The sequence below is a fragment of the Dendropsophus ebraccatus genome, chromosome 2, assembly GCF_027789765.1.
Source record: "Dendropsophus ebraccatus isolate aDenEbr1 chromosome 2, aDenEbr1.pat, whole genome shotgun sequence".
NCBI classification, from domain to species: Eukaryota; Metazoa; Chordata; class Amphibia; order Anura; family Hylidae; genus Dendropsophus; species Dendropsophus ebraccatus.
This window is the reverse complement of record NC_091455.1, coordinates 118,145,218-118,172,414: the sequence shown is the minus strand read 5'-3', so window position 1 is coordinate 118,172,414 and position 27,197 is coordinate 118,145,218. Positions and strand designations below refer to the sequence as shown.

Genomic DNA, 27,197 nt, shown 5'->3' with positions numbered 1-27,197 from the left:
AGGGTGGGGCTACAGCTGGGCCAGCAGTACTCACACAGGAGCCTAATTTACTTTACTTGTCTGGCCAATCACAGGAAAGTACCTACTCCTCTCTGCTGCTTCATGACATATTGCTATGACTGTGCACTGGTCTGAGCAGACTGACACCTTGCAGGGGAATAATTTACAGCAGAAAAGCACAACAAGAAAGAGGTTACACCAACCTTTGAACTGCTGCTGCTGGTTATGATAAGCCTGAAAACTAAAGTTAAGGGGAGAATATTACATTCAGTATTTACATAAGGAACAGCTGAAGTGAACGGCAGCTGAGCTACAGTAACTAGGTCTTGCCACTACACAGCAAGCGGAGACCCCCTTGGAGTGTGGACACTGAACAGCTGATCAGCAGGGTGCCACCGATCAGTGACTGTTGAGCTATCTTTTGCCTGAAAAACACCTTTTAGGGGAACCAATTAGCACAATTGTGCTGATATGGTTACCAGCTGCACAGTAAAGATCTACGGTGCAGCTCCCCAAATCTACCAGCCATGTCTGCAGCGGTATCTTAACATCAGGGAAAAAGCAGTTTTTTTCTTGCATGCAAGGCTGGGAGAAGTGTGGCAACTAGTCATCTGGGTAGGGAGCTGCCCATGACTAGTAACAGATCTCTGTCTGTCAGCATGCTCTGCAGGGATGATTTACAGCTACACAACCCAGGATTTCTCCCCATTCCAAACACTAGCACATATAATACACCTGATATTGCTTTTATAAACATGATTATGATTGGATTTAGAATTGTTATCAGGTTTAATAATTCACCTAACTGTATACTACCAATATATTTAATACAAATAATTTAATTGTTCACTATAAGTGTAATAATTTTAGTGGAATTTTATTTCTTAAAATTAGGGGGACATTTATTAAATCGTTTTTTTTTTGCGGCAGGTTTAAAAATGTCCCTGCCATGTCGATGCTTCATAGATATATGTAGAGGCGCACTGGCATAGGTTTCTTTATAATTTTTTAGTGTGAAAAATTATAAATTTTAGCAGACCCAGAGCCTCTGGTGCAAAGGTTGTAGAGGGGCCAGATTTTTACTTATTTGCAAAACAGGTGTTTGCAAATAAGTTTATTTGCATCTGGCCCCTCTACACCATAAATACAACTTTTCTGGCGTGATAAATCCCCCCTTAGAGTTAAAACATGTCAGTGTTGCCCCCCTTACAATTGCAAATGGGACACGTCAGGGGTGCCCGCTTTCTCCTCTGCTGTATGTCCTGGTTATGGAACACTTGGCGGTGGCACTGCGGGCCTCTCCTGATATAGCGGGCATACGTCTGAATGGCTCCCACTATAAGGCGGCACTTTACGCGGATGACCTGCTGCTGTATATATCTAACCCTGTCACAACCCTTCCAGCGGTCCTGCGGGAACTAGAGCTCTATGGCCAGGTCAGCAACTTTAAGGTCAACTATTCAAAAACGGAGGCCTTAAACATTTCCCTCCCGACCCCTATGTCACGGCAGCTCAGGGACGCCTTTTCATTTAAATGGCAATCGCAAGCCCTCAAATATCTGGGAATCTGGGTTCCAACGGATCTGTCATTGCTGTTCTCTCTAAATTTCTCCCCATTGCTGGCCCGAACAAAGACTGACCTTTCTAATTATAATCGCTCCCTCCTCTCCTGGTTCGGAAGAATCAACGTGATCAAAATGGATGTCCTGCCCAGATTTTTATATCTCTTCCAGGCCCTTCCTATACACATACCCGGCCCGTTCTTTAAACAATTACAAACCATTGTCCGGAAATTTGTCTGGGGCTCTGTCAGACCCCGTATCAAATACAAGACGCTCACGCGTGCGAAGCACTCGGGAGGCGCTGGATTGCCAGATTTCTCCATCTACAGTAAGGCATGTACGCTGTTGCGCCTTGTGGACTGGTTCCACAGAGCCTCAGACAAACAATGGGTGGGGTTAGAGGGGGCCCTGTCCCCGATCCCATTAAAGTCTCTGCCTTGGGTGCTTCCTGTTGACCGCCCTGCTATCTCTGCCTTTCCCCCGCTGACTGGACAGTTCCTATCGGTGTGGGACAGGCTCCTACCGTTATATAGTCTCTCACATCGCCCAGGTCTCATGAGCCCCTTGTTTGGTGACCCAGCTTTCCCTCCAGCTTGCGGTAGGGAGTCTTTTCTGCTTTGGTCGGCCTCGGAGGGCGCCCGGATAGGCCAGGTCTTGGGCGCTAATGCCACTCTTCCACCGCTAGCAGCTATGCAACAACTTTGCCCCGAGAAAAATCTATCCTGGTTCGAGCATGCACAGCTGAGAGAGTATCTGACCCTGCATTACCCAGGAGGAGTCCGCACTGTAGAACAAACTGACTTGGAGTCCTTGCTCCTGTCACCGTCGCCGCCCGAGAGGGTTGTCTCCCAGCTGTATCGTCTTCTCATGGCTAAAGATGCTGATACGGCTCTTGCCTTTATCTCGGCCTGGGAAACAGACCTAGGCGTCACATTCTCGGAGCCAGACTTGCAGAAAATCTTCACCCTGACGCATAAATGGCCACTGGCTTGTCACACGCAGGAGAAGAACTTTAAGATACTCACCCGATGGTACCGTTGTCCCTCGCTGCTTCACAGGTTCTACCCGGACGTGCCCGACACATGTTGGCGCTGCACCACAGGGGTGGGATCTATGCTCCACATTTGGTGGGACTGCCCTGTCCTGCGCCCCTTCTGGAATGCAGTCTTCGAAATCTATACCACGGTCACGGACAAGAGGTTGGTCCCTTCCCCTGCTCTTGCCCTGCTCTCCTTGGTCCCGGGCCAAGAAGGGCCTACTTCGTCATTTTCTGACGGCTGCCAGAGCTGTTATTCCTAGGCACTGGAAGTCCACAGCAGCTCCTTCTATTGCTGAATGGCTAGCCGAGATGGACTTCCTCTATCGAATGGAATCCTTGATGGCAGAGGAGCACGGCCGCAGTAAAAAAGTGGACCATACTTGGCTCCCGTGGGTGACCTTCAAAACCAGCCCCTCCCTTGCGAGATGGCTCACGTGAGCTGTCAGGACGAGGGTTAGCCCTCTCCCGGGCCCCGGTACTGGGGGTTGTCTCTCCTGCACTGGGGACGTCATGGCCCCCCCTACCCCTACATGTTCCCCCCCCCCCTCCCTGACCCCCCCCCCCCCCTCCCTCCTTTCTCTTTTCTTCTTTCTCTCACCTCCCTCATCCTCCCTATCAAATATAGAACGGGTCCAAAGACGAGCTACAAAAATGGTGGAGGGTGTGAGGCATAAACTATATCAGGAAAGACTTAAAGATTTGAATCTGTATAGTCTGGAGGAAAGAAGGGAAAGGGGGGACATGATTGAAACCTTTAAGTATGTTAAGGGACTAAATAAGGTTCAAGAGGGGAGTGTTTTTAGTAAAAAACTGAGCTCAAGAACAAGATGACACAGTGAGAGGTTAGTTGGGGGAAAGATCAGAAGCAATGTAAGAAAATATTATTTTACTGAAAGAGTAGTAGATACCTGGAACAAACTTCCAGCAGAGGTGGTTGGTAAGTCTACAATAACAGAATTTAAACACGCCTGGGATAGACATATATCTATCCTAAGATAATAAGGAAGAAAATACTAAAAGGGCGGACTAGATGGACCCAGTGGTCTTTTTCTGCCGACAGTCTTCTATGTTTCTATGTTTCTATGTTTAGAATTGTGCTCCATCTGCCTCTTCTCTCCTACTCTGTACTTTTCTTTCTCCTCTCTTATGGAGTTGTGCTTCGAACAAGTTAACCGCCTAGACGGGCGATTCTGTTACGCTATTGAATTGTATGGTGGACACAAAAGCTCGCATTTCCGTCCTGCGTGGGCGGAATTGTTCCAACATACTGCTTGCTTTGACGAATACCTCGAACTTCTCCTCTCCTGGACTGCTAGCTGTCTGAGGACCCATTATCTGTTGGACTCTGATTGGTCTACCATTACTTTACTACTTTATTACTTTGTTCCTTGTCTGCTTTGTTATTGTGACATACCTTTCAATAAAAGCCTGATTTACAAAAAAAAAAAAAAAAACATGTCAGTGTTCTTGAATATATGTAAAACGCAGTCCTTAGATGCATAGAATTTGAAAATCTTCATAACTTCTATAATTTTGTTCATGCCAAGTCCATTACAATATACACGTAGGTATAGAATTACAGTTATGTTGCATCATATATCGGAAATGTTATTCTCACCTGTCATAATCCTCCATCATTGCTGTTCTGATGTGCCTGGTCTCTGATGCTAATCACTTCTCGGTCTCTAATGCTAATCACTTCTCGGTCTCTAACTCAACACATTGGAGTAGCTGTACAGCCACTTTCCAAAGTTGAGGTGGAAAACAGGAGACCATTGGGGACCAGACATTGCAGGAGATATCATCAGGTAAGTACAACTTTTTTTTAAGCTGAGCCTGGCTACTTTTAAAAAAAGGAATGCATCCTCAAACCCTTTAATGTTTACTGGTCTATATAATGAGTAAAGGGACCATTTACAACAAATACAACTCTTGTTTACACAAACTTTTCACACAAAAACATTTGCAGTAGGTGTTGGTATGAATGAATACGTATGATAAAAGTTTTGCTCATCTCTACTATTTGAGTTTCTTAGGTCTTTTCCTTTGCCGTTAAAGAGAATGTATGTACCTAGATTTAGCATTTGTTTTATTTTTTTTACAGCCAGAAACTAGAACATATTTTTTTCTAATCTGTTTTTATTTTGTTAAATGTATTTTTGTACATTGTTATGGGGGCTGCCACCTTGCCTGAGCGGTGTTCAACATCATTAAGTGACATAATGGCAATTTAGCTATAGAAATTTAAAATAGGTTGGTATATCAAATACTTTACCATTGGCAGATAGTGGGCATATTTCCTTTACTCATGCACTGTACTCATTGTTCTTCCCATACTCAGATGCTTGGATATCATGTGTGCAGTGCCCCTTCTTCTAAAGCAAATGCACTTAGTTGTCAACAGCATAAAGGCACTTTGCCCAATTGCCTGTAATTACATAAAACAACTGCTCAGATGGTGTCTGTAGAATGCATCCACTTTTCTGAATGACATACATATAAAATAATTCAACTGGTTTAAATGGCTTATATGTTTTAACACTTTTCGCTTCCTATTTTCTAGCAATAAGGAAATGAAGGAGATAGTTGTTGTCAGTAAATGCATTATTCTTAATACTTGTTTTATGTACTTTCTTTCTATATTTTTCTGGTGTGGTTTGTAAGAAGTAAACATCAAAGTGTTATAACTAAAGTTGAGTAAGTAGTAAAATACTAGAGTCCTTGTTTTTCAATGCTCGAATGCTTGACTCGAGTAACGAGACTTGAGCATTTTACCAGGTGCCTGCCTCTTGAGAGCGGAGAGTGTCGGTCAACATAGGGAATTTTAATTGAAATTAAATTTCCCTTTTTTGTTCTCATTTTTGTATATTTTATCCCTTCAGGAGATATTTAACCCCTTCAAGACCAAGCCTATTTGCACCTAAAAGACCAGGCTCATTTTTCAAAATCTGACCTGTCTCACTTTATGCTCTTATAGCTCAGTGATGCTTTAACGTATGCTAGCAATTCTGAGATTGTTTTTTCGTCACATATGGCACTTTATATTAGTGGCAAAATTTGGTCACTACTTTGTGTGTTTTTTGTGAAAAACATCAAAATATCATGAAAAATTGAAAAAATTTGCATTTTATTAACTCTGAAATTCTCTGCTTCTAAAAAAAGAAAGTCGTATCACATAAATTAGTTACTAAGTCACATTACCGATATGTCCTCTTTATTCTGGCTTCATTTCATAAACATATTTTACTTTTTTAGGATGTTACGGGGCTTAGAAATTTATCAGCAAATTACCACATTTTCGTGAAAGTTTCCAAAACTGATATTTTTAGGGACCAGTTCTTTTTTTAAGTTGATTTAGGAGGTTTGTATACTGGAAACCCCCATAAGTGACCCCATTTTGGAAACTAGATACCTTAAAGAATTTATCTAGGGGTATAATGAGCATTTTAACCCTACAGGGGCTGGAGGAAAGTATTCACCATTAGGCCGTAAAAAAAAATGAAAAATTAAAATTTTCCAATAATATATACATTTAGATTAAAGTTTCTCATTTTCAAAAGGAACATGAGAGAAAAAGCACCACAAAATTTGTAATGCAGGTTCTCTTGAGTACTACGGTACCCCATATGTGGGCGTAAACCACTGTATGGGCACACAGCAGGGCTCAGAAGGAAGGGAGTGCCAATTAGCTTTTCCATTGCAGATTTTGCTGAAGAAGTTTCCGAGCGGCAGGTGCATTTGCAGAGCCCCTGTAGTGTCAGCAGAGAGAAAACCCCCCATAAGTCACCCCGTTTTGGAAAGTACACCCCTCAAAGAATTCATCTTGGGGTAGGATGAGCATTTTGACCCCACAAGTGTTAGAGGAAAGTATTCAAAATTAGACAGTAAAAATGAAAAACTCAAATTTTTTCCAATAATCTGTTCCTTTAGTTTGAAATTTCTCAATTTCACGAGGAACAAGAGAAAAAAATTACCCCAAAATTTGTAACGCAGGTTCTCCTGAGTAAAAAGGTACCTCATATGTTGGTATAAATCACTTGATGGGCACACAGCGGGGCTCAGAAGGAAGGGAGCGCCAATTAGCTTTTTCAATGCAGATTTTGCTGAAGAAGTTTCTGAGTGCCAGGTGCGTTTGCAGTGCCTCTGTAGTGCCAGCAGAGTAACATCTCGCCACAAGTCACCCCATTTTGGAAAGGGCACCCGTCAAAGAATTCATCTTGGGGTGTGGTGAGCATTTTGACCCCACAGGTATTAGAGGAAAGTATTCAAAAGTAGACAGTAAAAATGAAAAACTCGAATTTGTCCAATAATTTGTTCCTTTAGTTTGAAATTTCATGAGGAACAGGAGAGAAAATTCACCCCAAAATCTGTAACGCAGGTTCTCCTGAGTAGAACGGTACTGCATATGTGGGTATAAACCACTGTATGGGCACACAGCCGGGCTCAGGAGGGGAGGAGTGTCAATTAGCATTTTCCGTGCAGATTTTTCTGAAGAAGTTTCTGAGCACCAGGTGCGTTTGCAGAGCCCCTGTAATGTGTACAGAAAAGAACCCCCCAAAAGTCACCCCATTTCGGAAAGTACACCCCTCAAAGAATTCATCTTGGGGTAGGATGAGCATTTTGGCCCCACAGGTATTAGAGGAAAGTATTCAAAATTGGCCATTAAAAACGAAAAACTTGAATTTTTCCAATAATATGTTGGTTTAGTTTGAAATTTCTAAATTTCACAAGGAACAGGAGAAAAAATGTACCCCAAAATCTGTAATGCAGGCTCTCCTGAGTACAACGGTACCCCATATGTGGGCATAAACCACTGTATGGGCACACAGCAGGGCTCAGAAGGGAAGGAGCGCCAATTTGCTGGAGCAAAACAGCAGCTAGTAATAGTTATTAGAATAGCGCAGTTACTGAAATAAAATAAAAAAATGAGATTACAGGTAATGTGGGGTGGTTACGGACAGTCTTGGGTGGTTCCGGGTAATCTGGAGGTGGTTACGGACAGTCTGAGGTGGTTACGGGTAATCTGGGGTGGTTACGGGTAATCTGGGGTGGATACGGTCAACATGGGGTGGTCACGGGCAACCTGCTGTGGTTATGGCAACCTGGGGTGGTTAGAGGCAACGTGGGTTGGATACGGACAACCTGCTGTGGTTACAGACAATCTGGGGTGGTTACAGGCAACCTGCTGTGGTTAGAGGCAACGTGGGGTGGTAACGGACAATCTGTGGTGGTTACAGACAATCTGGGGTGGTTACGGATAAACTGAAGTGCTAATAGGTAATCTGAGGTGGGTACCTGTAATCTGGCGTGGTTACGGGCAATCTGAAGGGGGTCACTGGCAATTTGGGGTGGTTAGAGGTAAGGTGCAGTGGTCAGAGGCAAGGTGCGGTGGTCAGAGGCAAGGTGCGGTGGTCAGTGGCGACGTGTGGTGGTTTCGGCGTTCACTAAGGGGTTAATGGAGGTCAGCTGCGGGATCGCAGCTGATTCTCATTATCTCCGGTGCTTCACTCAGATGAGAGCGGGATTGCTATCCCTGCAGCGATCCCGTTCTCATCACAAAGCCCCGTCAAAGCAGGAACGTATATATACATTCCTACTGCACGGGGGCATGTGCAATAGGAACGTATATATACAGATTGCTGACGTGAAGGGGTTAATGGCGTTCATCGGGTGGTATATTTAATGTACAGGTTAATAGATGGGGTCATTACGGACGCGGTGATACCAAATATGTGTATCTTATTTATAGGGGGTCGTTTATAAAGGTAGGGTTGGTGAATGTGTATATTTATTTATTTATTTAAACTATTTATGTATTTAATTAATTTTAATTAATTGATTAATTAATTAATGTATTTGTGTGTGTTTTCTTTTTCTTCTACTTTTGCAGATATATATATATATATATATATATCATGCATTACAGCACATGATGTGTGCTGTAATTCATGATATAGTGAATGAGCTGTCAGCTTTACAGCTGACAGCTCATTCAAAGCTGAGTACCGGGAGGGAGCCAGAGCCGGATCCGGGCAGGGGTGAGCCAGGGGAGGGAGAGGGAGCTGGGGGGGACGGGGAATGGGGGAGCCGGAGCAGGAGCGAAGGGGGGGAGCACATCTGAGTGAATGGGAAGCCGATCGGGGGCAGGTGGGGGCACACGGGGAGGGGGGCCGGATCGCATGGATGGGAAGGCGGATCGCATGGAGAGGGGAGGGGGCCGGATCGCATGGGGAGAGGGGGCCGGATCGCATGGGGAGGGGAGGGAGCGGATCTCAGATAGGGATCTCAGATAGGGTTACACAGCCTTCTCCCGCTGCCCGATCTCAGATAGGGAGAGCGGGGGGAGGCAGAAAAGGCATGACGTCCAGGGACGTCATGATGCGTTCTGCCACTGCTTTTCATGACGTCCCTGGACGTCATATTGGGGGAAGGGGTTAAAGTGTCACTGTCAGTTGTTTTTTTTGCGCAAATATATATTACAGGCAATTTCAAGAAACTTTGTAATTGGGTTTATTAGGCAAATATGCCATTATTTGCATTCAAAAAGACTTTATCCAGGTTCCCCTCCTTCCTCTCTCTCATCCACTGCTCATTATCAGGAAATCACAACTCTTTTACATCAGTGGAGCCCTGTGTAACTTATGGAGAGGGGAGGAGGGAGGAGGGAGATTAGTCACCAGCGGAGAGCAGAGAACAAAGGATTGCACAGTGGTAGCTGTGTGAAAGCCCTATTCAGAGGTCAGAAAGGTCAGTGCTGACTTCAGAGGAGATAGCCCGGTGATATAGCTGTAAATTAACTCGTTGTTGCCCTGTTGCCAACGTTTCTTAAAATCGCCTGTACTATTGATTTCTACAAAAAAAAATTGTAAACGACAGTGACACTTTAAACAAAATATACAAAATTTAGGCAGGCATTACCCACCTCAGTTGTAATGTGTTTTGCATTCCATTTTTTCATTCTAATTTTTATATATTTCATTTAAGCACACCCTGTACAAATATACAAAAATGAGAACAAAAAAATAAAATGATTTTGTCAGGAGCTATAACTGACCATGGAACAATTGATCGGCTGTCAGTTATTCGAGCAGCATCAAAGCACGCTCGCTCAACATTAGTTATAACTAGAACAGAGACATGATAGAGAATGTAAAGAACCTAACCCAGATTTATTACACTGTGTTTGGTCTTGTTCTCAAATTCAGACATACTGGCAATTAGTACAAACCTTTATTCAGAATACATTGAATGAATCAATACCTCTAACTCTACTCAGTTATGTTTTTCATGTTGTGGTGGCCGGGGATGGAGATCCCTCTGAAAAACCTATAGCCTCAAAGTGTATTCATCTTACTCTGTTATTGGCCTTAAAAGGCTTACTAAACCACTGGATCTCTGACACACTTCCCACTATTTCTGAGCTAACAACCTCGCTTAAAGGACAACTCCCATGAAAAACTTTTTCCCAGTAATTGAAGCACATTACAAAGTTATATAACTGTGTAATGTGCTTCAATCACCTATCTGCCCCCCTTCCCTGTCTTTTCCCCCTCCACCCCCACTAGGAAGTGCACTAAACTCACACATACCTAATTACTGTTGTCACCAGGCTCTTCTCTCAGCTCCTTCTTGTGGCGATGAGTCATCAGCAAGAGGGCTGCTCTAGCTCCTGTTACACCAGCCTCCCCCTCCCCTGCCTTGTCAGGTGACTCAGTTTGCTCAGCTTCCATTGGCTGAGCAACTGCAAGCCATCTGAGTCCATGTGACTTGCTTATCTTCCCTCGTGACATGACTCATTCACTCACTGAGTCCACTCGGCAGCAGGAGAGAGTATGAGGGGAGGGGAGAGCTGCCTATGTGCCGGGAGTCTGGGAAGATAAGCAAGTGACATGGACTCAGATGGCTTGCAGTTGCTCAGCCAATGGGAGCTGAGCAAGCTGAGTCACCTGACAAGGCAGGGGAGGGGGAGGCTGGTGTAACAGGAGCTAGAGCAGCCCCCCTGCTGATGACTAATCATCACAAGAAGGAGCTGAGAGAAGAAACTGGTGACAGTAATTAGGTATGTATGAGTTTAGTGCACTTCCTGGTGGGGCGTGGAGGGGGGAAAAGACAGGGAAGGGGGGCAGATAGGTGATTGAAGCACATTACACAGTTATATAACTTTGTAATGTGCTTCAGTCACTGGGAAAAAGTTTTTCTTGGGAGTTGTCCTTTAAAGAAACTCTTCATTGGGAAATGCTGGATGCAATCCGCAACAAAGATGTTTCCACAAAAAATTAAAAAATAGAAATTTTTTCTCATAAAGGTTATGTCCCGGGAGGAGAGGGAAGCTGTTATGAAACACTTTTGTAATACTGTTTGGTATCAGACGGTGGAGGCAAAGGGCACCCTAGGAGTACTCAGAGTCCCTTAATTATATTAAAGATAGAGGATAAGACCAGTGGATAGGGAGATCCATATGTTGCAGATGAGCAGTGGGGATGATTGTAGCCACAGCACAGTAATAAATCCTATTTCTTATAATGAAGCGGTTAAACTCGATGGTAATATAAAGTGTATGGTTACTAATGCCAGAAGTCTAGCCAGTTAGATGGGGGAGCTAGAGGCCTTGGTTCTGGAGGAGTCCATTGATGTGGTTGGTGTGACTGAGACATGGCTGGACTCCTCACATGACTGGGCTGTCAATATTCAGGGATTTGCATTGTTCAGAAGGGACCGGGTGGGCAGAAGGGGAGGAGGAGTATGTCTGTATGTCAGAAGTGATATTAAAGTGAGTGTAAAAGATGCAATAGTGGGCGATGACTGTGATGATGTGGAAGCATTATGGGTAGAACTACAGAAGGAGGTAAAGAGTGAAAATATTATTCTTGGTGTAATCTATAGACCCCCCAACATTACTGAGGGGATAGATGGTCAGTTGAATAGACAAATAGAGCGGGCTGCCCGGGAGGGGACAGTAGTGGTAATGGGGGACTTCAACTACCCAGATATAGATTGGGGTCACGGTTCAGCTAAAACCACAAAGGGGAGGGAATTTCTTAACCTCTTGCAGGATAATTTGTGACAGTTTGTGGAGGAGCCAATTAGAAGTGATGCCTTGTTGGATCTGGTTATTTCTAACAACGCTAAGCTGGTTGGGGATGTCACTGTCCATGAACACCTGGGTAATAGTGACCACAATATAATGACTTTTAGCTTAAAGTGTAGAAAAGAAAAACATGTTGGTAGGGCCAAAACTCTCAATTTTAAAAAGGGCTGAACTTCAGGGCATAGACTGGAAGTGGCTAATAGTAGTGGCTAGTAGTGGCTAATAGTATTATAAGTGATAACCAGCATGGTTTTACTAAGGACAGAAGCTGTCAAACCAACCTAATATGTTTCTATGAAGAGGTAAGTAGAAGCCTGGACGGCGGCGCGGCTGTGGATATCGTGTACCTGGATTTTTCAAAAGCGTTTGACTCAGTTCCTCATGGACGTCTGATGGGTAAGTTAAAGTCTATCGGTTTGGAAAGTTTAATGTGTAACTGGATTGAAAACTGGCTTAATAATCGAAACCAGAGAGTGGTGGTCAATGATTCCTACTCCGAATGGTCCCTGGTAATAAGTGGTGTACCCCAAGGGTCAGTACTGGGCCCTCTTCTGTATAACTTGTTTATTAATGATATTGAGAATGGAATTAACAGCAATGTTTCTATCTTTGCAGATAATACTATATTGACTGGCACCAAGGAACCAACCAGTAAATGAGTGCAAGTCCTAACAACCCAGGGGACTGAAAAAATTGGACTGCACCTCACAAATAGCATGAATAAATAGAAATTTTATTTTACATAAATGCCAGGGACAAACAAAAAACCATAAAAACAATTAAAATACCACCAAGCCACTGGCCCGGATCCGGCCGAGTGGAACCCAACCCACTGAACAATATCTTATGTGATGACCATGATCTCCATCCAAAAATGAATAAATAAATAAATGAATAAACCGATATATCCTATAAGACAAATTCATGTATGCAATGACCAAACACAAATGTGTGCCAAATCCTATGTGCTAAAACACACTGATGGCCATGTTGGTTGTATTATACTAATCTCTTGCACTTTCTTGCACTTTTTTGCACTTGCACTTTGACTGTTTGCATTGTTATTATGTACTGATTTACCTGATAGTGTGTTTTAGCAAATAGGATTTGGCACACATTTGTGTTTGGTCATTGCATACATCAATTTGTCTTAAAGGATATATCGGTTTATTCATTTATTTATTTATTTATTTATTCATTTTTGGATGGAGATCATGGTCATCACATAAGATATTGTTCAGTGAGTTGGGTTCCACTCGGCCGGATCCGGGACAGTGGCTTGGTGGTATTTTAATTGTTTTTATGGTTTTTTGTTTGTCCCTGGCATTTATGTAAAATAAAATTTCTATTTATTCATGCTATTTGTGAGGTGCAGTCCAATTTTTTCAGTCCCCTTTTTTTCCTTGGAACATATTTATCTTTGCAGATGACACCAAGCTTTGTAGTCCAGTACAGTCTATGGAGGATGTGCAGATGTTACAGGATGACTTAGACACTCTGAGTGTTTGGGCGTCCACTTGGCAAATGAGGTTCAATGTGGATAAATGTAAAGTTATGCACATGGGGACTAATAACCCACATGCATCCTTTGTCCTGGGGGAGTTACTCTGGGAGAGTCACTGATGGAAAAGGATCTGGGTGTACTTGTAGATAATAGACTACAGAACAGCACACAATGTCAGTCAGCTGCTTCTAAGGCCAGCAGGATATTGTCATGCATTAAAACAGGCATGGACTCTCGGACAGGGATATAATATTACTGCTTTATAAAGCTTTGGTGCGGCCTCATCTGGAGTATGCTGTCCAGTTTTGGAACCCGATTCATAAAAAGGACGTTCTAGAGCTGGAGAGGGTACAAAGACGGGCAACTAAACTAATAAGGGGAATGGAGCATCTTAGTTATGAGGAGAGATTAAAAGAATTAAATTTGTTTAGTCTGGAGAAGAGACATTTAAGGGGGAGATATGATTAATTTATTTAAATATATAAATGGCCCCTACAAGAAATATGGGGAAAAGATGTTCCAGGAAAACCCCCTCAAAGGACAAGAGGGCATTGCCTCCGCCTGGAGAAAAAAAGGTTCAATCTCCGGAGGCGACAAGCCTTCTTTACAATGAGAACTGTGAATCTGTGGAACAGTCTACCACAGGATCTGGTCACAGCAAAAACAGTAGAGGGCTTCAAAACAGGGCTAGACAAGTTATTAGAGCAAAATAATATAAATGCATATGTATAGAACCTATCACCCCTCCCCCTTCCCTACATCCATCCCCTCCTTGGTTGAACTTGATGGACATGTGTCTTTTTTCAACCGTTTTAACTATGTAACTATATATTTCTTTCTATTCTGTAGAGCAGTGATTTTCAACCAGTGTGCCGTGGCACACTAGTGTGCCGCGACACATGGTCGGGTGTGCCGCGGGGAAAGTTCCCCAAACTATGGTGCCCCTGTAAAACAATGGGGGAGAGAAACCTGGGGGTGGGGGAGAAACAGGGGAGAGAAGCAGGGGGGAGAGAAACATGGGGATGGGGGAGAGAAACAGCAGAGAGAAGCAGGGGGGAGAGAAGTTTGGTGGAGAGAAGCAGGGGGGAGAGAAGTATGGTGGAGAGAAGCACAGGAGAGAAGCATGGGGGAGAAAAGCACAGGAGAGAAGCAGGGGGGAGAAGTATGGTGGAGAAAAGCACAGGAGAGAAATAGGGGGGAGAAGTATGGTGGAGAGAAGCACAGGAGAGAAGCACAGGGAGGGGAAGAAAACAGGCCCAGGTTTCACACTGAGTATAAATACATTTAGAATCTATATTATTAACTATATGTATAATATGTACTGTTTTAGTGTCATTTTGTGCCATTTTGGTTGGTGGCGTGCCCCGGGATTTTTTAAGTATAAAAAGTGTGCCGCGGCTCAAAAAAGGTTGAAAATCACTGCTGTAGAGCATTCATTTTTGTTCTTTAGATTCTATTGTTCTTTATAGCAAAATTATTTTCAAACTTACTATATTGTATGTATCCTATTTATATCTTCCTTTGATATGTAACTGTATTGTTATTGATAACATTTGAAAAATCCAATAAAAATATTTTGAAAAAAAAAAACAGCAATATGCAACTAAACCACATAACTGAGTAAAGTCTCGCAGAAGGAAATCAAGGTCTAAAAAAAATTGAACATCCCACTATCTAAAGTGTATAATATCATCAAAAGAATCTGAGATTCAGGAGAAATTCATGTGTGCAAAGGGCAAGGCAGTCAACATTGCATGCAATCCTCCAATGCATGTTAAGGCTATGTTCACACAATGTATTTTTTTATGACAAGAACGGCCATTGTTTGCGATTAAAACAACAGCCGTTCTTGTCGAAGAAAAATGTGTTGCGTTGAAGTCAATGCAAACAACCACTATTGTTCACACAGTGTATTGAGCAAAGGCTGTTGTTCGTTACAGCTGTGGAAATAATTGACATATGTACATAGAAATCAATGCAATTTTCATGTAAAACAATGTCCCTTGTTTGATCCTCAAAACAACGGCTGTTGTTTTGGGTGCCAAATGACGGCCATTGTTTATACGCTTAGTGAACATAGCCTAAAGCTTTATCATGGGAAGAAGAAGCCATATATCAATGTAACCCAGAAACACCACTATGCTTTATGGGCCAAAAAGCTAATTTCAAATAGACTGAAGAAAAATGGAAAATTGTTTTGTGGTTAGATAATTCAGATTTGAAATTCTTTTTGAAAACCATGCATGGACTGTAACTTAAAGCGTAACTGTCACGTTTTTTTTATTGCAGAAATCAGTAGTCTAAGCGATTTTAAGAGACTCTGTAATAGGTTTCATCAGCCAAAAAAGCCTCCTTCTGTACTCAAGAAGCAATCTCCCAGCCTCCCCCCCCCTGACTTCTTATCTGTGCATTATCAGGCAAACACGTCTTCATTACAGAGAAGCCAGTGAAGACGGGTTCTGCTCTCTCCATTCTATCCTTATGGAGGGGGGAGGGGCCGAGGGAGATGAGGGAGCAGGAACAGGTGACATGAAAACGCAGGATTCTGGGGTCAGAAAGGTCAGTGCTTATCTATGAACTTACTGAGAGAAGATTGCAGGGTGTTATGCTGTGCAGGACTGCTCAGTGCTCAGTCACTCCTAACAGCCCCTCCCCTCTCCATAGTCACATAATGGACACAGAAATCCTGCTTCATTTGATGTGATGGGGGGGGCTGGGAGATTGCTTTTTTAGTACAGAAGGAAACTCTTTTAGTACATAAAACCTATTACAGAGTTTCTTAAAATCGCTTGAACTGTTGATATTTAATGTTTTCAGAAAAATGACCCTGAAATGACGGTTACGCTTTAACCTCTTAAGGACCTATGACGTACCGGCACGTCATGGATCACTGTCACTTAAGGACCCATGACGTACCGGTACGTCGGCCCTTTAAACGGGCGCCGCGGCCGGCCGGGTCCCGATCGGGGGAGATAGCCTGCTATAATACATAGCAGGCCATCTCTCCCTGTCGGCATGGAGGGTTGTTAACCCCCCCCCATGCCGACGATCGCCGCTATTGGCTGATAAGCCCATAGCGGCGATCGGAACCTTTCCGGGCCATCGGTGGCCCGATGACCCGGAAAAAAATGGCGGTCGGTGCTGTCCGAGGACGGCACCGACCGCCATTACTGTAAAAAGTAATGGTGGTCACAAAGTCCCCACAAGTAATAAATACCTGCTCCGGACCCCTCAGCTAGGTAGCTGAGGGGTCCAGAGCAGGTATTTGTACATTACTCACCTGTCCCGGGGTCCTGATCGGCGTCTTCCGGGTTCCCGGCGTCCTCTTCATCTTGTCGGGACTTCGGCTTCTTCCGTGAGTCCCGATCGGCTTTTTCCGGCTCCAGCGTCGTCTTTTTTCATATTTTTCCGGCTCCAGCGTCGTCTATTTTCGGATCTTGCGCTCTGCTGCCCCCTAGCGGCTGATAAGTGTAATACACGTATCAACCACTACAGGGATGTTCAGAATGTAGTAAAAAAAAATTTTTTTTCCCCCAATTTTTTTTTTTCTATTTTCCGCACCCTATCGCCGCTGAGTGTTGATCAGCATCGCACGAAAGTGCGCTGCTAATCAGCAACTCCTCCTTTTTGGAGTAGGGTGGTTTTTTTTTATATCCTACTGCCACGGTCTGCTGATAAGTGCCGAACATAAGTGCGGCATTTATCAGCAACACCATTTTTGGCGTAGGTTTTTTTTGTATACTTACTGTAAAAAACACGTAAAAAACACTACATTACACCACACTACATTGAATAAAGTTTTACACTACACCACTACATACCCCATATACCAATCCCCATATAAAGATGGCCCCCAGGGTGTTTTCGTTATCGGACGCATACGTTATTATTGCCTCCGACACCGAAACAGCCAGTGAGGATGAATGGGGGGTCCTTTGTTCCTCCATTCATCCTCATCCTCCTCATCATCCAGTGACGTGTCTGGGAGTAGCGTAGCGTACGCTGCCCCCCAGACACGTCTTTTCTGCCAGTACCGTCCCAATAAGAGATGACGGTATGGCGTGAAATTCTACAAACTCTGTGAGAGTACCTCAGGGTACACTTACAGATTTAGGGTACGTGCACACTGCGGAATGGCGAAGGATAACCCTTCGTGCATTCCGCAGCTGGCACCCGCCGGCGGACTGATGGAGGGGCGCGTCTCCGCCCGTGTCATAGACTCTATCCTATGCATGGGCGGATTCCATCATCCGTCATTCCATCAACACGTTGGACGCAGAGCGGAATCCGCCCGTGCATAGAATGGAGTCTACGACACGGACGGAGACGTGCGCCTGCATCAGTCCGCCGGCGGCTGCCAACTGCGGAATGCACAAAGGGTTATCCTTCGCGATTCCGCAGTGTGCACGTACCCTGAGGCTGGGTTCACACTACGTATATTTGAGGCTGTATATTTGAGGCTGTATAGCAACCAAAACAAGGAGTGGATTGAAAACACAGAAAGGATCTGTTCACACAATGTTGTAATTGAGTGGATGGCTGTCATTTAATGGCAAATATTTGCTGTTATTTTAAAACAATGGCTGTTATATTGAAATAATGGCCGTTATTTACTGTTATATGGCGGCCATCCACTCAATTTCACCATTGTGTGTACAGAGCTTTTCTGTGTTTTCAATCCACTCCTGGTTTTGGTTGCTATGAGGACCTGACATGAGGACCAAATACTGCCTGAAATATACTGTGTGTGAACCCAGCCTTAGAGTGTATGAAGGAAGGGACACTCGAATCCAGCCCCCAGATTCCCCCTCCCCCCCCATCCTCGGAACAAGTGGGGACATCGTCCGGGAACTGATCTTCCCACTGCTGGATAAAGGTCACCACCTGTACGGGGATAACTTTTATACCAGCACCCCCTCTTCCGGTCCCTCGCTGCCTGAGCTACTGTAGCTTGCGGCACGACCCGAACATATCAGAAGTAGTAATAGAGCCCTAATATTTAGCAGCCATGGAGCGGACCCAGCACTTCTGGATATGAAGGACCCCGTATCGCACCAGGACAACATTTTCCAGGTGACGTCCCCCACACTGGAGAAAGGGAGACCCCAGAAGAAGTGCAGAGTGTGGGGTAACAGGGGGATCAGGAAGGACAACATTTTCCAGTGTGACACCTGTCCTGATCCCCCCGGCCTCTGCATACTGGATCGCTCCAAGGCGCACCACACGTCACTGGGGTTCTACATTATCTAAATTCTGTCCCTTATTCCTATTTCAGGGGTCACGTTGATCCAGGGATTATTCTGATCGCCATTATGGAGTCGGGAAGGAATTTTTCCCCTGTGATGAGGCTACTGTCGTCTGCCTCACGAGGGGTTTTTGCCTTCCTCTGGATCAACACAGATTGAGTTTGATGGACACCTGTCATTTTCAACCTTATAAACTAATAATTGGCCTAATACCCCCAAATAAATTAGAATTGTCCCTTTTCCCCAGCTAAATAGGTATGGCCTCCATTCCCATTAGAGGATGCCATGATGCAATTACAAAGCCTCTGTGCGGCCAGGACAGTAGAAACCCCCCACAAGTGACCCCATTCTGGAAACTACACCCCATAAGGAATCTAACAAGTGGGGCAGTGGGTATATGGCCCCCTGGTGACGGCCACATTTGGGACGTGAAAATGAAAAAAATGGTATTTTTTATTTTCACGGCACATGTTCTACACATGTGCCCATCACTAGTGGGGTCCATATGCTCACTGCACCCCTTGTTAGATTCCTTATGGGGTGTAGTTTCCAGAATTGGGTCACTTGTGGGGGGTTTCTACTGTTCTGGCAGCACAGGAGCTTTGTAATTGCGACATGGCCTCCATCCCCCATTCCAGCCTCTAAATGGCGCTCTGTCCTTTTGGTGACTTGCCCTGTGCCCATATGGCAAATTATGTCCACATGTGGGGTATTTTCGTACTCAGGGGAAACTACCCTACACGTTTTGTGTTCATTTTCTTTTTTAACCCCTTGTGGAAATGGAAAAAAATCAAGGCTAGACCAACATTTAGTGTAATTTTTTTTTAATTTTTACTCTAAATCATTGATCTTGTCTTGATTTTTTCATTTTCACAAGGGGTTAAAAGATAAAAAAAACACAATGTGTAGAGCAATTTCCCCTGAGTACGGAAATACCCCACATGTGGACATAAAGCGCCATGCGGGTGCAGGGTAAGCCTCCAAAGGGAAGGTGCGCCATTTGGTTTTTGAAGGCTGGATTTGGATGGAATGGATTTCGAGGGGCCATGTTGCATTCAAAAGGCCCCTGTGTTGCCAAGACAGTTAAACCCCTCACAAGTGACCCTATTATGGAAACTACACCCCTCAAGGAATGTAACAAGGGGTGTAGTCAGCATATGGACCCCACTGGTGACGGGCACAAATGTGGAACAATGTGGCGTGAAAATGAAATATTAAATTTTTTACACTATAATGTTGGTCTAGCCTTGAATTTATCATTTTCACAAGGGGTTAAAAGAGAAAAAAAACCACAAAATGTGTAGAGCAATTTCCCCCCGAGTCTGTTAATACCCAACATGTGGACATAAAGCGCCATGTGGGTGCAGGGCAAGCCTCTGAAGGGAAGGAGCGCCATTTGGATTTTAGAGGTTGGATTTGGCTAGAATGGATGATGAACGCCATGTCGCATTTACAGAGCCCTTGTGCTGCCAAAACACTGTAAACCCCCCACAAGTGACCCCATTCTGGAAACTACACCCCTCAAGGAATCTAACAAGGGGTGCAGTGAGGATATGGACCCCTGGATGACGGGCACATTTGTGCCATGAAAGTGAAAAAATGAAAATTTTCACTTTCACGTCACATTTTTCCACATTTGTGCCCGTCACCAGTGGGGTCCATATGCTCACTGCACCCCTTGTTAGATTCCTTGAGGGGTGTAGTTTCCAGAATGGGGTCACCTGTGGGGGGTTTCCAGTGTCTTGGCAGCACGAGGGCTCTGTAAATGCGACATGGCCCTTGAAATCCATTCCAGTGAAATCCAGCTTCCAAAAGCCAATTGGCGCTCCTTCCCTTTGGAGGCTCGTCCTGCGCCCGCTTGGCACTTTATGTCCACATGTGGGGTATTTCCGTACTCGGGAGAAACTGCGCTACATGTTTTGTGTTTTTTTTTTTTCCTTTTATCCCTTTGTGAAAATGAAAAATTGAAGGCTAGAACAACATTTTAGTGTAAAAAATACTTTAGTCTTTTTTCAAGCCATATTGTTTAGAAAATCTGTGAAGCACCTGTGGGGTCCAGATGCTCACCGCACCCCTTGTTACATTCCTTGAGGGGTGTAGTTTTCTAAATGGTGTCCCTTTAGGGGTGTTTTTTAGGTTTTGGCACCCCAGAGCCTCTGCCAACCTGAAGTGGTACAGTCAAAAATGACCAAAAATAACGGAGCCATTGAAATTCACTAGGCGCTCCCTTATATCTGAGGCTTGTGGTTGCGTCAAATAGCGCAATAGGGCCACATATGGGGTATTTCTATAAACTGCAGAAACGGGGCAATCAATATTGGGGTGCATTTCTCTGGTAATAGGTTTATAATTATGAAAAATATTGGATTACAATAAAATCTCTGCACAGAAAATTAAAATTTTCAAATTTCTTACACACTTAGCTTTTATTTCTGTGACTCCCCTAAAGGGCTAAAAAACTTTCTGGATGTGCTTTTGCAGAGTTTAGGGGGTGCAGTTTCTGAAATGGGGTGCTTCGTGGGGCTTTCTAACACACAGTCCCCTCAAATACACTTTAAACCTGAACAGTTCCCTAAAAATATCTGATTTTGAAATTTTACTGAAAATTTGGAAATTTGCTGCTAATGTTTTAAGCTTCCTATTGTCTAAAAAAAATGAAATATAGTTTAATAAATGCCGCCAACATAAAGTAGACATGTTGCTAATGCTATTTAATATATAATTTATGTGGTATAACCATTTTCTGTATAAGCAGAAAAGTTTTAAAGTTGGAAAAATGCATTTTTTCACAATTTTTCACGCTATTTTGGGTTTTTTCATAAAGATTCGTTATAAGTATCGACTCCAATTTACAAGAAATGTGAAGTACAATATGTCACGAGAAAACAATCTCAGAATCAGCCGGATAGGTAAAAGCATCCCGAAGTTATTAATGAATAAAGTGACACTGGTCAAATTCATAAAATTTGCTCCGGTCCTTAAGGCCATTTCAGGCCCGGTCCTTAAGGGGTTAAGGTATCCATTTTTATTTATTTAATTTAGTTTAATAAATTAGTTTTCTTTGGCAATTGAGACTTTACATGGTCAGACCACACTTATAACCTCTGTTTATGGCAGCAACTAGAGGCCTCTCCTAGGTATATACTTCTTATAATGGGACCTAGTCAATCATAAACGGGTTGTCCAGCATTAGAAAAACATATGCACTTTCTTCTAGAGACAGCCTAAGGCCTATTAGATGAAGCGATTTCTAACAATTAACGATAAACGATTGCAAATGAGATTGTTTATCGTTAACCTGATCTTGATTGGCATAGTACACAGGACGATTATCATTGGTTACTATCATTACAACGATCGATACTGCTCTACTCCATTTGATCCCAGCAAAAGAATGAATGATATGAAACTACACTGAACAATTAGCAAACGAAAGTATGAGCTTTCCAAAGATTATTAGCAATATACTTTGTCAGCAAAAATTAATTACCAAATAAAGTACGGCTCCTGCAATGGGAAGAAAATAAAACATTTCTTTACTTTCTCAAAAAAAAAAAAAAAATCTAGCCCATCTTTTTTATTTGACATTGCTCATAGGTGTTCTCTAGCTTCATTATAGTGTTTTATAAAGGACTGAGTATATTAATAATAAATTTATAGCAGTATTATTATTGACTACTGTAAGGCTAAGTTCACACACAGTAAAATAACAAAATATACAGCCGTATTTTCAATAAATATTGTGCTTCATTGGAGCCAATGGAAAAATTGGCCAGCAGTGCACACACACCGTATAGAATTAATGTCTGTAATTAACTATGACCTCAAAAATAATGAAGATGCTCATTATTTACAACCTGCTTTGGCAAAAAAGACTTTTTTTCACCTGTTCACTCATTTGTATGCAGCATGCCACAGCATATTGGAATCACAAATAGTGCAGAAAAACCTATCCATCACACCCCCAAATCAATACAGACCCTTAGATCAGACCTGCTAAACCAAATACAGGTGTCAGATCAGACCCCCTAAACCACAGAATATTAAACAAATGATATACAAAAAGCTTAGACCCCTAAATACAGATCATGTACCAGACCTCCTAAAGAAATACCTTAGGCAAAAAAAGATAAAAATACAATGTCAAAATCCATTCAAAAGCAAAATGTTGAATATATGATATATTGTATGGCTAACGACAAAGCATTGTTAAATTGCCTAAAATTAAGGTTATTAACATACAAAGTAGCTATGGAAAGCCTTGACTTAACAAATAGAAATATATTGGATGATAGGGACATCAATGTTTCCTTTTGCATTGTTTTATAAAACATGCTTTTTTTTTATAATGACAAAGTAGATTATAATTTATTTATAAATTATATACATCACATATAAATCATAAATTATAGAAATATAAATTAATATAAGCTATATATATATATATATATATTTATATATATATATATATATATATATATATATATATATATATATATTACTTATGACTAACAGAAATGGATTTTTGAATGGATGCTATTTTAGCCTTTCTACTACTAGAGCGCACACATCTCACTATTTATATAGTACTTAGGGTGGATATAATTATATTGAAAGTGAAAATGGAAAGATTGTATCTTTCCCCTCTAAGGATATTTCCCTTGACCTCCTCTTGTCTCAGTAACATATCTGCCAGAATGACTTCACCTCCCCCACTTTGCACTTTATAGGCTGCAGTTAACACATCAGCAGCAGTGACTACACTCACATTGTGTGGACCCCATGCTGTTGCTGGGAATGAGGAGGTCGGAGAGCACCACTGAAGTGAGGACAAGCAATATATGAATGTGGAGCCATAAAGTTGGAAATGACCAAAGTAAATTAAGAATATAAAAAGGGAAATAAATTAAGAAAGACAGATAGAATGAATGAAGCAGAACAATACATGACTTAATGGAAACAATCATTTATGGCAGTAGACAAGAGCAAGCTGAGAAATTCACTTGTTAGCCTCATTCTGCACTGTGCAGGGCACATACACATATAGTAATTTGCTTTATATATATATATTTAAAAACCTAAGTCCTCCCTTCATATAAATAGCATATGTGATGTCACCATCATGTTATCCGCCAATAGAAATGAATGTGGAGGCGTAAACTGAAAAGAATAAATGGGTCCTCTGTGTAAGGCTGTTTCATCTGAAGCAGTAGGATGATTTACTGCCTTTATGTCAATGAACTGGCCAAAAATGTAGTTTTCCCAGTCATCTGTAATGTTGCCTAAAATAAACATCGATACTATAAAAACCATACCATGAAAACGGTCTATAGTTCTCAAAATCAGGGACTGCATAACTTGAAGGGGTTGGCCACTTTACAGTAAAATTGCTCAGTGTACAGTATTAGTAAGTGTACTCACTGTATATACTGACAGCAGCTCCCTGTGTACCTGATAGAACTAATATCAGACTCCCCTCCTCCAGGCTGTGCTGCCCTGCTCTGTGGTGAGTCTATAAGATGGCTGACATGGAGGAGCATGTGACTATGTCCCACCCTCTGTGTCCTCCATAGACATATACAGGCTCAGTGGTGGACACTGGGGTTGAGTATGGTCACATGCTCCTCAATGTCGGCCATCTTACCACAGAGCAGGGCAGCCTGGAGGAGGGGAGTCTTATTGAAGCTCTGTGTGGTACACAGGAAGCTGCTGTCAGATTATGCATACTTATACTGTACACTGAACAGTTTTACTATTTACCTTAATCTTGTTGAGACTCTACCCTTCTCTGGTATATACTGCATATAAGTTATAAACCTGTCCCTCAGTGCTCTACATATATTGTGATCACTTCAATCAGTCTTGTCCCCAGTTGAGATGAAATGATAAATACCATATGTAATATGTTTTAATTCCATAGAAAGCCAAATAACCTGTAGAAAGGATATATATTCCATGCACACATTGCCATGAACCCTACGACTCCATGGCTCCATTGTGACGTCAATGTTCTTTACCCAGGTGTGGCAATTGCTGGAGCCCACAATTCCAGAATCTAGAACATGAGTGGAAGGCTATCCTCCTATCTCCTTTGGCCTTCTAAGATGTTTCCCCTGTCAATGAATCATAGGCTATTTTACCGTTTTCTTGTACATAAAAAGTGGTCTATCATTGACCTAGTCGGTGCCAATTCTCCTCATTGCACTGCACATAATTCTGTAATTATTCAATGTGAAATAATGGAGTGTTGTATTTCTCCAATATAATTTACCATGGTAAGAATACAAAACCCACAATCCCTGTTAATATATGATGATTTTGAGGCACATGGAAAAAAATGAATAATTTGCCTCTCACATTACCAATTCAAAGATGCGGATTAAAAAATAAGAACCCTTGGAGGTAAGCATGTAAAATTCAGTGGAGCTATCATTCACAAGGCCAGCTGCCTGCTGAGATGCATAGTGTTATGTGTCAATCTCAAGTGCATTATGCATGAAACGCATAGGTATTGTCCAAAAGGAAAATATTACTGACACTGGCTGGCATTAATAGATGCTCACAGTATACTGGACAGTTTGTTTTCCTGTATACCAGTAAACTTATGTAACTATAGGGTTTTCTTTAACTGTGCACAATGTATATGGTTTTGTTTCACTGTACATCTTGATTCTGATCTTCCCATCAAAAATATAACATTGGCACTTGGACTGACTGTAGTTTTATGCCTAGATGCAATTGAAAACAATCTTGCCTTAAAAAAATATGTTTGTGTCTTTGTCTTGTAACTTTTTTTGAGCTGTCACACTTCCCTTTCATACCAATTACAGGCAGTCTCGGTCCACTGAAGTGGACATCAATTGTCTAGGGCTGTGCCAAATTGCTACTGATCCAGAAATCTTCTTTGTGAATACGAATGCAAGCAAGCCAAGCCTGAATCATGGATTCAAAGTCAGAGGCTCACAGCTGGTGGTTGGGCCTTTGATTCACATAATAGCAGTCTTTCCACTTTGAGAACTTGTCAGTCTTTGTGGTTAAAAGGCAGCACAGCAATTAAATATCGAGTTAAAATAATATCTTCTAACAGGCTGTAGAATAGGTAACATGTATTTATAGAAGGACTTCAGTAGATCACTACTGCTTTTGTAGATTTATGTCTGAAGACCCATTACTAATACAGGAATTGGTAAAGAACTTTGTAACTGATCAATTTACTTAGCCGGGGTCAGAGCATGTTACTGTATCCACACCATCTCTTCTATGTCTGTGATGTGCACATTGTTTACCTAGGAGTTCAACAATATTAAAAGTTCAGAACTATATGATAACTTTTTGCATTTCCCCTATGATTTTAAATATATATAGGGGATGGGACAACTTGTGGCCAGTATAAGCAACTTAACAGCCAACTGTATAAAGATAGATAGATAGATAGATAGATAGATAGATAGATAGATAGATAAACAAAACACACCAATCACTGAACTCAAGGAAAACAGGGAAAAAAAACCCCATGGAGTACTCATTTAGGAGTCTTCACTGATTGCCCCCTGCAAAATTTGAATATGCAAAGAAGGGGTCCGTGGAACCTTAGTTGCGAGTCTCAAAACACGGGAATAGCCAGATATCCCTCTCTCCAGAGAAGGAAGCCTGTTGGCAAGGGGTGCCTCCTAGTGGGGAGAGCACCAAACCACCCCAATACGTAGTCCCTCAGGTCCTCACTCAAGGCTAGGCATCCATCCACAGACAGCCGTTTCGGGGTATTTGCCCCTTGTCAGTGTGGAGCAGGATTCTGGCTACTGGGGCAATGATAAATGGACAAACAAAACACAACAATCACTGAACTCAAGGGGCCACCCTGGTGTTTCCCTATTTAGGTCCCAATGCTCGCAACAGAGCAAGGACCTGAGGGACTACGTATCAGGGTGGTTTGGTGTTCTCCCCACTAGGAGGCACCCCTTGGCAACAGGCTTTCTTCTCTGGAGAGAGGGATATCTGGCTATTCCCATGTTTTGAGACTTCCAACTAAGGCTCCACAGACCCCTTTTTTGCATAGATAGATGGATAGATAGATAGATAGATAGATAGATAGATAGATAGATAAATAGATAGATAGACAGATATTTATCAAACATGGTGTAAAGTGAAACTGGCTCAGTTGTCCCTAGCAACCAGATTCCACTTTTCATTTTCCAAAGAGTCTGTAAGGAATGAAAAAAGGAATCTGATTGGTTGCTAGGGGCAACTGAGCCAGTTTTACTTTACACCATGTTTGATAAACCTCTCCTATATTTTTTACATCTAAATCGCATCCCTTCCCAATGGTAACCCTTGGTAGCCACCTACCGTATTTTCCAGTGTATAGGACGACTGGGTGTAAAAGATGAGCCCCAACTTTCCAGTTAAAATATAGAGTTTGGGATATACTTACCGTAAGAGACTTACCCCTCTTCCAACGCATGCCAAATAAAAATTAAAAAACATAAAAAAAATAAAAAAATCAAAAACATCAGACAGCAGCAAGATCTGAGAGGCAGAGAAGGAGCTACAGTAATACCGGTAGGATACAAGGGCGGGCCAGATGGTTTAAAGAGGTGTGTTTTTTTGGGCACAGCACGACACTACTGTATCTCTTTTTTTCTTACCCTGGCCGCTTATAGCTTGCTCTGCCCTTCATACAGTTGCAGCATGTGGTGGGCATGCGGCTGTTTTTGAGCTTCCCCCATCATATGCAGTGACCGCAGATTCTCCAGTCCAG

General features: G+C 42.5%; 1 protein-coding gene across 1 annotated transcript in view; it reads right to left on the bottom strand.

The window, feature by feature from the left end:
- LOC138784164 (uncharacterized) overlaps positions 1 to 23,938 on the bottom strand; it is a 29,121-nt gene extending 5,183 nt beyond the window's left edge. Inside the window, exons 1-2 of the mRNA XM_069959676.1 lie at positions 23,861 to 23,938; positions 4,877 to 5,029 (exon numbers count right to left, since the gene is read on the bottom strand). The gene's annotated coding sequence lies outside the window, so the exon portion shown is untranslated. The remainder of the gene's footprint in view (positions 1 to 4,876; positions 5,030 to 23,860) is intronic.
- Between the last annotated feature and the right edge of the window lie 3,259 nt (positions 23,939 to 27,197).